We start from the raw sequence: 12921 nt of genomic DNA, 5'->3' as shown, positions 1-12921 counted from the left end.
AGAGTGAAAAGGAAAAAAAAGGAAAGCGAATGTCGGCGGGAAGTAACTTGCCTTTAACTTTAAAATTTAAAAAACACGCAGGCTGTTTGTAATGTGGAAACTCAGACACACAGTAAAGGTCTCTTAAAACGCCACAGGTTTATGCTTTATTAAGAAAGGAATAATGGACTACAATTATAGACCAATAACATTGTCATTGAATTCACATAAACATCCTGTAAAGCAATACATCAAAATAAAGGGGGGGGGGTTTAGTGGAGAAAGAGAGAGAGAGAAAGAGAGAGAGAGAGAGTGAAAGAGAGAGAGAGAGAGAGAGAGAGAGAGAGAGAGAGAGAGAGAGGAGAGAGAGAGAAAGAGAGAGAGACAGAGAGAGAGGGGAGAGAAAGAGAGAGAAAGAGAGAGAGTGAAAGAGAGAGAGAGAGAGAGAGAGAGGGGAGAGAGAGAGAGAGAGAGAGAGAGAGGGGAGAGAGAGAGAGAGAGAGGGGAGAGAGAGAGAGAGCTGATACGGCCCTGATTTCCTTTAGGGAGTCGCTCTATGCAAGATCAATATAGGGTTCAGTGTGTGTGTGTGTGTGTGTGTGTGTGTGTGTGTGTGTGTGTGAGAGAGAGAGAGAGAGAGAGAGAGAGAGACGCTGAAGCACTGCTAAATGATTTTGTGCCACTTCTGACAGCCAGGTGAAGCCTGTAAGGAGGAGACGCAGGCCGCTGTGTGAGCCACACGAGACAATCCTAGCACCCGGGAGACAACTTAGTCAAGCAGAATACATGAGAACAAGCCCTGCATGTTACAGAGTCAGAGCTCAATTACACACACACACACACACACACACACACACACACAGTTCCACATAGTCTACAGTCTACACAATACTTAGGAGAATCAGCCTCAGCCTATTATCTTTAATGCGATCATTTTATTCTTATTATAAGGTAAGCTGTAGAGTAGAACAAAACACACACACACACACAGAGGTGTGGACTACTTAAGGAGTGAAAAGTTTCAAAAGGTCAAGTATTAATCAAACTCGTTACTGAGAGGGAGCTTCCTTATAGGCGTTGCAAACTGCTTTGGCTCTTCTCCGAAAGTGTAGTGTGTGTGTGTGTGTGTGTGTGTGTGTGTGTGTGTGGGTGGCTCAGCAAAAAACATCCAGTTTGAACAGTGAAGTGTGTGTGCGTGTGTGTAGTGAAGAAAAACCATTCTGAACAAAAAAAAAAGTGTGCATACAAGGAAGTGAAGGATAGAGGGATAAATAAGAGTGATAAATAGATAGGAGGAGAGGTGAGGCAGATGGACAGAGGGACAAGAGATAGTGAGAGGGACGAATAGGGAAAGAAAGGAAGAGAGAGAGAGACAGGCAGAAGGAAATGGAGTGGGAAAGGGACAGGTGGAAAGACTGGGTAAAAAGGAGAGAGAGAGAGAGAGAGAGAGAGAAGACCAGAAATTTGAGATGCTTTAATATCCATCTGCACTGGGTATAATGTGTATGTGCTTTGTATTCTTATGTTTGAAAAACCAACAAACAAACCAATCAATCAATAAATCAATCGACTGATTATTTTATTAATAAATCTCTAAAGAGCAACAAAATAAAGGTTTAGAGTAGAACCTCTCCTCTGCTGAAGTGTACATGAGGTTAAATGCTCACAAAGGTTAGTGTTAGTGTTCCAGTTTTAAGGGTTCTTATCACAGGGTTCAGTATAGAACTCATAATGATAGAACCATAAACTTTATAAAGAACCCAAAGAACCAGTGAATCATATAAATTAGACTATGTACATTTAGAAAGAAGAACTCTTCCAAGTGTTCAGCTGATGGTTCCACTCAGAAAGAGGAACAGTTTGAGTTCTGATTAAAACCCTTCAACTTAACACCAATCAGAGATACTTTAAAGTTGCAAAGTTTCCGATCGGTGATGTAATGGTTTGCACTGTGGCCTCCACCTCCAGGGTTGAAGGGTGTGATGGGTCAGTGTGCTGGTGTTTGCATATTCTCCCTGTGTTTAATGGGTTTCCTCCAGGTGCCCTGCTTCCCTTACACAATCCAAAGGTACACAGAGTAGGCTAATTGTGTGTGAGTGAGTGTGAGTGTGTGCATGCTTGTGCCCTGTGATGGACTGGCACACCTAGTGCCCCGGGTCCCCTGGTATAGGCTGCAGGCCTGGCATGACCTGTACAGGATAAGCGGTATAGAGAATGAGTGAGTGAGATATGAGTGAGAAATAGAATTAAATCCTTAAATCGTTCTAAAAAGAAGGGCTTTCTAAGAGCTCAATTAGATCAAAGAAAAAGCTTGACAAGAATTCAACAAGAATCTTTTTTTTTTTTCTTTTATAAGGTTTTTATTTGGAACTTTGTCTGTCTGTATTTTTCTGTATGTCTTTCTATCTATCTATCTATCTATCTATCTATCTATCTATCTATCTATCTATCTGTCTATCTGTCTGTCTGTCTTTCTGTCTGTCTTTCTTTCTGTCTGTCTTTCTTTCTGTCTGTATTCTTCTGTATGTCTATCTATCTATCTATCTATCTATCTATCTATCTATCTATCTATCTATCTATCTATCTATCTATCTATCTCTCTCTCTGTCTCTGTCTGTCTGTCTGTCTGTATTCTTCTGTATGTCTATCTATCTATCTATCTATCTATCTATCTATCTATCTATCTATCTGTCTGTTTTTCTGTCTGTCTGTCTGTCTGTCTGTTTTTCTGTCTGTCTTTCTGTCTGTCTGTCTGTCTGTCTGTTTTTCTGTCTGTCTATCTATCTGTCTGTCTTTCTGTTCATTCTTCTGTATGTCTGTCTTTACTTTTATCTATCTATTTATCTATCTGTCTGTCTGTCTGTCTGTCTCCCCTTGCTTTTATTAAAAAAACTTATAATTAAATTTATTCATACTTGTACGGTTCACACCTTCAAATGTTTATTATTTTTTTTCACATTGGTAAATTGGAGGTGTTACTATAAATCATAATGCTTTTATTGTATAGGAAAGGAAAAATTGAAAGAGTAATACAGATAGATTCCTGGGACAAATAGAAGGAACAGAATGTACAGAGGGATACAGAAAGGAAGAAGGGATGAACAGAGCGATACAGCGAGCACGACTGTAAAAGCACACCATGTCACACATTATATACATGTCAGTTAAGAGCAGAGGGAGACTGACACGGTGTCAAATCTGTGTGACAGAATTAGGTGAAGGGACCGAAGTGGGGAGAGAGATGCTTAAGGCTGAGTCAAACACACACACACACACACACGCACACACACACACACACACACACACACTTATGTTGATGCACACTTCACTGTAAATCTGAATATGCACAAGACATACACGTACACATGCACACGTGCAAACACACATTCATTTTCTTTCTTTTCTCTCAAATAACGTAAAAACATGTAAACTCACACACAAACAAAGATGTAAGAAGCAAATCCGATTATGGAAGATGTTAACCTATAAACTTGTGTTATTATGTATGTATGTATTATTTATTTAAATAAATGAATGCAGGTCTAAATATGGATTGTGAAGTATTGGTAAAAGAATATGATAACCTGTATACTAAGCCATTATAATTCATTATACTATATCACATCTGTAATTAAGATCTTTCTTTTTTCTTTTAATTAAATCAACACATTACTCGTTAATGATGACTGTAAATCCAACTTTTACATTAAAATCTGTTTTCAAATACATTTCTAATGCATTAAACAAAACCAAAAAAACCACACTGTTTCATTATGTAATCTAATCCAAGTTATATTGAAATAGATTCCAGTTTTCTACGATAAAAGACCTAAATAGTGTGTAGATGTGAACAAATAAAAATGAGCCATAGCTCACCTGAGCGGCTGTTGCTCCTCAGTAGGCCTGCTGAGTGTGAGGACGGGAGCTGTGGAGACATAAACGCTCCGATTCGCTCTGCTTCAGTTTAGTGAGCTTATTTTGACATCTAGAGGATGTACAAGAAATTGCATTTGTGGTATCAGAAAATCAGTTTGGTTTTAAATCTATTGAATTAACCTTAATCTTTATACTCCTCCATTGTAAAGGTGCAGTCTGGAATGTTTCCAAAGGGATAAAATAATAATAATTTTAACGAGACCTTGTTAGGAGAAGAATAAAGTATACATCGTTGTCATCCTTGTTGTTTTAGGCATCAGTTTCTCTGGCCTGAAAATAAACATCATTCACAATCAAGTTGTTTCTTTAAAATTACTAGTGCGAATGCATAACAATTTGCATAACTGCATTTTAACAATATTGTTTTAAAGAAGCATTGCTCTGGTCACTGTAGGTGTGCGCGCTACACTAAACTACATCTACACTCACTAAGTGCTTTATTAGTGACATCTTTACATCAACACACGAACGTACTCATCTAATCAGCCAGTTGTGCGGCAGCATTGCAATGAATTAAATCCTGCATTAATCCATAGACTGAACCTGCCATGTGTAAACAGTCCAGGTTGGTGGAGGTGGTGTGATGGTGTGGGGAATGTTTTTCCAATCTTTGCTCGAATGCCACAGGCTTTTTCAGTGTTGTTGCAGACCGCGTGCATCCCTTTATGGCTACAATTTTCCCACCATCTAATGACCAATTCCACAATTATATATATTCCTTATAACAAAGCAAAATGAGCTTGATGTTCTTCAGTGGAATTCCCAGTCACCAGATTTGAATCCAGTAAAATGCCTTTGGGGCGTGTCATGAAGAAATGTTGTTTTGAGAGCTAAGAGACACCCCACCCTTTAGCATTCCTAATAAAGTGCTTAATGTGTATGAATGGGAATGTGTTTAAGTGTATGTAAATTTTTTTGTTTTGCTGTTTTTTTTTTTTTTTTGATAAACATATATAGGGCTTAGGATTGTGCAGTATAGAGTGACATATTCTTTTTCCAGGACAACCCAGGCAATATCTCACTCACTCACTCACTCACTCATCATCTATACCGCTTTACCCTGTAGTCAGGGTCACGGGGGGTCTGGATCCCATCCCAGGAGACTTAGGGCATGAGGTGGGGTACACCCTGAATAGGCAGCCAATCCATCGCAGGGCACACACACATACACACACTCACACACACACTCATTCACACATTACAGGCAATTTGGGAACGTCAATTAGGCTAATCTGCATTTCTTTAGACTCTGGGAGGAAACCGGAGTACCCGGAGGAAACAAACCAAACACAGGGAGAACGTGCAAACTCCACGCAGGTGGGAATCGAACCAAGCCGAGAATCAAACCCGGGACCCTGGAGGTACGAGGCAAACATGACAAAGAAACAAAGAAACAGCACAGATACACATGGTCTTGTGTTTTTCCGGTTGTTTTTGAGTGTTTCTGTGACCAAATAATAATAACGATATGCTCATTTTGAGAGTTCTATATTTTTGCGATGTCAATCCCATCTTCTGGTAGCGGTCAAACCTACATGTCATAAAAGTAATGATTACTTTTGTTCTACCTGACATATCTGAAAAATCAAATGCACAGTTTATTTTTTAGAGCCTCCTCATTAACACACACCGACAAGGCTTCCATATAAGCACATATATATTTTGTACATGTTTTTTATTGTCATTGACCTACAGTACTGTATGCTGTGTTGCTGGCACGGATCTGTGCCGCTTGGGTTTTAAGGGTTTTAAAGACAAAATTACTAATAATACACTTCAGTTAAAAGAAAACAAAACTACATCGCCATTCTCCTTAGGAACCATAGAGTGATTAGTTTTTATGCCATGTTAAGGGTACAGTCAGGTACCTGAAAAGCTATGCTTTAACCGCTGATTGAACAACGTATTTTATTACACATTGTATTTGTAAACCTGTTTCACTCCATTCTTAATATTAAGTCTTCAATTTGCTCATAGTGCATTATGGGTATTTGCTCCCCAGCCTAAATAAAAATTAATACAGTTTTCAACATGCCCTTGATAAGAACCCCACGGGGGAAAGGTGCAGCCGGAGAGGATTTTTCCTTTCACACTTTTGGTTAGTGCCAAAACAGAAGAAGAGATTTCCGTCCTTGTCTTGCAGTCATTCAGGAAAAAAACTATTTAAGGAAATGTATTTGTTTCAATTCCTACTGTTTCACTTCACTTCCTTTTATTGTAAATTATTTAAAGAGAGGTAGATGATTTCTGGTGTTTTAGGTACAGTCGCACACACACACACACACACTCTCTCTCTCTCTCTCTCTCTCTCTCTCTCTCTCTCTCACAAAGAAACACACACACTAAATAGACACAAAGCATACACATACACAAAAGCAACATTAATTGACTTTCTTTCTCTCAGATAACGCCAACATGTAAACACACACGACTCATGCCGACACACCAACAATGTAAGACAGTGTAGGACAAATCATCGTCTATTCTGCTTTATTCTGTTTACAGGGTCGCAAGAGGCCTGGAGTCTGTCCCAGGAGACTTAGGGCATGGAGCTGGGTACACCCTGGATGGGGTGCCAATCCATCACAGGGCACACACATACTGTACACACACGGCATTAGGGAATGCCAATTAGCCTAATCTGCATGTTTTTGGAATGTTGAAGGAAACCCACCAAGTACAGGGAGAACATGCAAACTCTATGCACACAGACCCGGGGCAGGATTTAAACCCGGACCCTGGAGGTGTAAGGTGACAGTGCTAACCACTAAGTGGTGTGTGTTTACATGTAGGCCATCGTGCCACCTATTTTATGATCTAACCTATCCCAATCTGTTTTAATTCTGTTTCAATTTTCTACTATAAAAAATCTGGATAAAAGTGTCTGCCAAATGCCTAAATGTAAATGTAAACGGTGTGTAGATGTGAACAAATAAAAATGAGCCGTAACTCATCTAAGTGGCTGTTGCTCCTCAGTAGGCCTGCTGAGTGTGAGGACGAGAGTTGTAGAGACATAAACACTCCGATTCGCTCTGCTTTAGTTTAGTGAGCTTATTCTGTCACCTAGACGATGTAGAAGAAATTGCATTTGTGCCATTTTAAAGTCATCTCACTCTTAACTCGGTGGAATGAACGTAATTCTTCATACTTATCCATGTTAAAGGGGCAGTCTGTAATGTTTCTAAAGTGATTATAAACCTAATTTTAAAAAAGGGGGCCTTTGACCATCTTTAATTAAATTAATACTAAAACACACAATGAACTTATGAAATAAACAATAAATTACAAATGATTCGCTTTAATTTGCACATAAAAATCCCTAGTTTTACAGGAAGACAAAATAAAAAAATGGTATCAATATATAAATACAAGATTTATTGCTATATGTTACATTTTGATATATAGGATAATATGATAATGTGATTATTATGTTAATATAATATACGACATACTGTTTTGCCTATAATAGAAGTGAAAATAATAGCAATTTAGTTTGCTGCATTTTTCCATCCCATGGTGAGAGATTAGTCGTCTGTGATAATGTATTGATTCGAATATTTTATTTCGAACCTAAAACAATAAAATAAACGAGCAAAACAAATATGTTTAAAAAGGAGTATGAAGAATAAAACTAGTATAAACTTATTTAATCCTACGTTTTTTGACAATTTCAGTCAATTTATACCACACATAATACACATATTATATACTGTATATACTTATATACACACAAATATGCATACATATACATATACCCATATTCTACACACACACATATCCATACACATACAAACATATGTACTGTACACTTATACATACAATACTGTACATATGCATACAGTGGTGTAAAAAACTATTTGCCCCCTTCCTGATTTCTTATTCTTTTGCATGTTTGTCACACAAAATGTTTCTGATCATCAAACACATTTAACTATTAGTCAAAGATAACACAAGTAAACACAAAATGCAGTTTTTAAATGATGGTTTTTTTTATTTAGGGAGAAAAAAATCCAAACCTACATGGCCCTGTGTGAAAAAGTAATTGCCCCCTGAACCCTAATAACTGGTTGGGCCACCCTTAGCAGCAATAACTGCAATCAAGCGTTTGCGATAACTTGCAACGAGTCTTTTACAGCGCTCTGGAGGAATTTTGTCCCACTCATCTTTGCAGAATTGTTGTAATTCAGCTTTATTTGAGGGTTTTCTAGCATGAACCGCCTTTTTAAGGTCATGCCACAACATCTCAATAGGATTCAGGTCAGGACTTTGACTAGGCCACTCCAAAGTCTTCATTTTGTTTTTCTTCAGCCATTCAGAGGTGGATTTGCTGGTGTGTTTTGGGTCATTGTCCTGCTGCAGCACCCAAGATCACTTCAGCTTGAGTTGACGAACAGATGGCCGGACATTCTCCATCAGGATTTTTTGGTAGACAGTAGAATTCATGGTTCCATCTATCACAGCAAGCCTTCCAGGTCCTGAAGCAGCAACCCCAGACCACCACACTACCACCACCATATTTTACTGTTGGTATGATGTTCTTTTTCTAAAATGCTGTGTTACTTTTACGCCAGATGTAACGGGACACGCACCTTCCAAAAAGTTCAACTTTTGTCTTGTCGGTCCACAAGGTAATGTTCTTTTTGCTCAAAAGTGGTTTGCGCCTTGGAAATCTGCCATGCAGGCCGTTTTTGCCCAGTCTCTTTCTTATGGTGGAGTCGTGAACACTGACCTTAATTGAGGCAAGTGAGGCCTGCAGTTCTTTAGATGTTGTCCTGGGGTCTTTTGTGGCCTCTCGGATGAGTTGTCTCTGTGCTCTTGGGGTAATTTTGGACGGCTGGCCACTCCTGGGAAGGTTCACCACTGTTCCATGTTTTTGCCATTTGTGGATAATGGCTCTCACTGTGGTTCGCTGGAGTCCCAAAGCTTTAGAAATGGCTTTATAACCTTTACCAGACTGATAGATCTTAATTACTTTTGTTCTCATTTGTTCCTGAATTTCTTTGGATCTTGGCATGATGTCTAGCTTTTGAGGTGCTTTTGGTCTACTTCTCTGTGTCAGGTAGCTCCTATTTAAGTGATTTCTTGATTGAAACAGGTGTGGCAGTAATCAGGCCTGGGGGTGACTACAGAAATTGAACTCAGGTGTGATAAACCACAGTTAAGTTATTTTTTAACAAGGGGGGCAATCACTTTTTCACACAGGGCCATGTAGATTTGGAGTTTTTTTTCTCCCTTAATAACGTAAACCTTTATTTAAAAAATGCATTTTGTGTTCAATTATGTTATCTTTGACTAATAGTTAATGGTTTTTGATGAGCAGAAACATTTAAGTGTGACAAACATGCAAAAGAATAAGAAATCAGGAAGGGGGCAAATAGTTTTTCACACCACTGTATGTTTATTAAGTAACTATAAAATACACAAATGTCAGGACATAACATAACACCTACTTTCAGGGCCTCAAAACACCTGCAGACCCCAAAGGGATTTATTAAATTATCTTTTTTAGCTTTGCATCCAATTAGGTAAGAAATTTGCACACATTTTAATTGATTTTGAACATCTAATAGCCATAATACTAAGTATATTGTGCATCTAGCGTTTACTATCCACTGCCTACAATAACTTTTAATCCGGGATAGCATCAGCTGTGATTAACGAAGTTGCTGCAGTTGTTTTAAGAGTTTGCCAGATATTTACAGTATAATCACCAGGTTTGTGCACAACTCGCTATACTGTGTTTTTTATGCTTTTTATTGTATTTTATTTCTGCACTGAAAGAATGTTGAGTAAATACAATGGTATTTAGTAAAAAGTGGGTAAAAAGTTATTTAAAAGTTTAAATTGTATTGTGAACAGTTTGTGAAAAGTTATATTGTAGATGGAAAATTGTATTTTACTGTATATACTGTAGTGTAATTGTATTTTGAGAAAGGTTTTCCAGCTAATAGAAGTGTTTTATTAGTTTAAATATTTGTTTATTATAAACCAAAAAATATATATTTTTACAGAATATTTTACCCTAATCTAAGGCAGTGTTCAAACATTTTTCATACAGTATATGTTCATAATAAATTGACTGATTGTTTCATTTAATAGGAAAATTACTTTTTTATACTTTCCAAAAAAACATATTAGACACCAATAAGGTACAGAAGGGCTTGTCACTGGGGTGCTACCTTCAAGGACAAGATTTGTGCCTTTGATTAAGGTACAATAATGTACCAGCATGTTTATAAAACAAAAGGTACAGGTTTACAAATAATGTCCTTGATGACAAATAGAATAGCTACAAATTACTTTCTCTACCTTGTGGAATTCAGAACTGCAGTTGTGTGCCCTTGAAAGGTACTGCTCCAGTGACAATGGTTTGTACCTTCATTAGTACAAAACTGTACCTTTATTTCAAGAGTGTAGATAATGCAGTTCTGAATTCCACAAGGTCAAAGAATTTTAACATTTTAGATTTTACAAATAGTGAGTTGGTGTGGTCACGAATCCTATATTGTAAACAAATCTCATGGCTCTTTTTTTTGGAGTATAAACAGAGCTTTTTGTATGTTTAAGTATGGCAAAATCAATACAGTATGTGAAGTGACTTCTTATTCAAAAAGTGCTTTATTTTGGCCAGAAGAGTAATACTTTTAGACAGTTTATTCTGGACATGATTGATGTGTGATTTCCAGTAGATTTTTTCATCTATTATCACACCCAAGAACTTAATTTCATAGACTCTTTCTATATTGACCTGTACTTTACTGTGAGTTCTGCAGTTACCAAATGCCATAATTTTTTGTCTCATTTAGATTTAAAGTTAACTTGTTTTTGTCCAAGCATTTTTTGTTTGTTTTATTAAAAAAAAAATAATACAAGCAAATTACAAAATATGCGCACCCTGTCATGGACAAATTAGAAGAGGAGTAAATACATTTTAGTTGCATAGAGATTATAAAATGTGTTGTTTCAGAGATATATTGTCCCTTTCTCAACATTATAGTTTAGTTAATGAGAAAAGTCTATTGGTAATAATAAAAGCAATCCAAATTGTGTCAAAAACTACGCCCATGTCCACGCTGTCATGTAAGGATTAAGGGGGGACATTTTTTGCTAAAGTCAGCATTTTATGAGCTCACAGTGGACCTTAAGTTAGCAAAGTGATTCACTGATGAAGATGTACTGTTTTTCACATACATTTTACATTTCCAAAACCTTTTTTATATTTACTAATATTTCACTGACAGGTTGGACAACATCAAACTCCACACAGAATATGATGAAAAGTAAGAAATATAAGTGTAAATACTTTATACCTACAACATTTGTTTCAATCTTTATTTAAAAAAAAGCCTAAATTATTAAATTGAATACTCCGATTGGATACTACTTGTTCTTTCCAGAGTCAAAATTTCAATGGTTCTCTGATTGAATTTGCATTTATAGAAAAATCCTGCTTTATTATTTACAGGTTTATACTATTAGGCATTTATAATAATAATAATAATAATAATAATAATAATAATAACAACAACAACAACAATAATAATAATAATAATATGTTTATATCTGTTTAAAGCTGTTATAGCCAAAGTGAACAGAAACTAATTAATTTACCAAGTTTAATTAAATGTTAGTATAAGTCACAAAGTGGCTTTAAATATAAAGTAAGTTCATATTTAATAAATTGCAAATTTAAATTCAAATTCAAATTCAAATTTAATTGTCACATACACAGTCATACACAGTACGATATGCAGTGAAATGCTTAGACAACTGCTCGTGACCTAAGAATGAAAGAATATGAATATGAATAGAAAATAAATATGAAAATTTAAATAAAGGGTCAATTTAACTGGGGAAGAATAAAATAAAAATATACAAATAAAATAAAAAAATAAAATAACTGTACACAAAAATACACAATATAGAAAATATATGGAGAATATATGAAGAAATGTAAAACAATAAGATCAGCGGAATAAATGGTAATAAAAAAATGGTAATGCCTATGGTTGAGCAATCCACATATTAAAAGTGACTTATGCAGTGCAAATATGCTTAAAGTGCAAATATGCTTAAATTATTGAGGTATGAGTAATAAAACACTTTAGGATGTGATTTTATAGTAAAACTATCAACCTTGTTTCCCCTTATCATATAATATCCCTAGAACAGCACAGCTGACACGTTTTTTTTTTCCTTGTTTTTTTTTTTCTTTCTTTTGATGATGCAGAGGAATGTCCTATTACAGTACTAGGATACTTTTCATTTATGCAGTTCATAACATCTCCAGTAGATGGAGACAATGCACAGCTTATTAGTGTGTACAGTATACTTAAAATAGCAATAATTATTATACATTTATTTAACATTTTGCTATAATTATTTGCACCACTACGGCACGTTGCACATTAACCCTGTTTTCCATGAAATACCTACATATTCTAATTAAATTAAATACATTTGGATTAATGGCTTATTTATGGTATTTATAAATATAAAACTGACTGAATACTGACTGACCATGTATTAACCAAAACTAACACAATATATAGTTGCCAGAATCATTTTTTATAGTTTTTAGAACTATTAAAACTGATCTAAAATCAGCATCTACATTTCATTTGTCGTTTATGCAAGGAGTCTCCAGTGTCATTAAAATATTCGCAACAGAGGACATTTCACCTTGCGGTTTTCAGTCTCAGTAACATTTATTGTTCATTTTCCCTTCTGCTCCTTTCCTTTCCTTTCCTTTCCTTTCCTTTCCTTTTCTTTCTTTTGTTCTTTCTTTTGTTCTTTCTTTACATGACAGACTTAGAGTCTGGTGAGAGATCCACTGTTGCTTTGATGTAAGTGTTACATTACAGAAACTAGATCACCTCATGAATGTTACACAACATTGAATAGCATTATACATGCTTCAGGGTTATGTTTTGATATTTAAGTAATATCACCAGAGAGGGTGTGCTGTTGTGCTGGATATCAGTGCCGCTGTTATGCATTTGTAGG

The sequence above is a fragment of the Clarias gariepinus genome, chromosome 5 (genome assembly GCF_024256425.1).
Source record: "Clarias gariepinus isolate MV-2021 ecotype Netherlands chromosome 5, CGAR_prim_01v2, whole genome shotgun sequence".
NCBI lineage: Eukaryota > Metazoa > Chordata > Actinopteri > Siluriformes > Clariidae > Clarias > Clarias gariepinus.
This window is presented reverse-complemented; position numbering follows the sequence as displayed.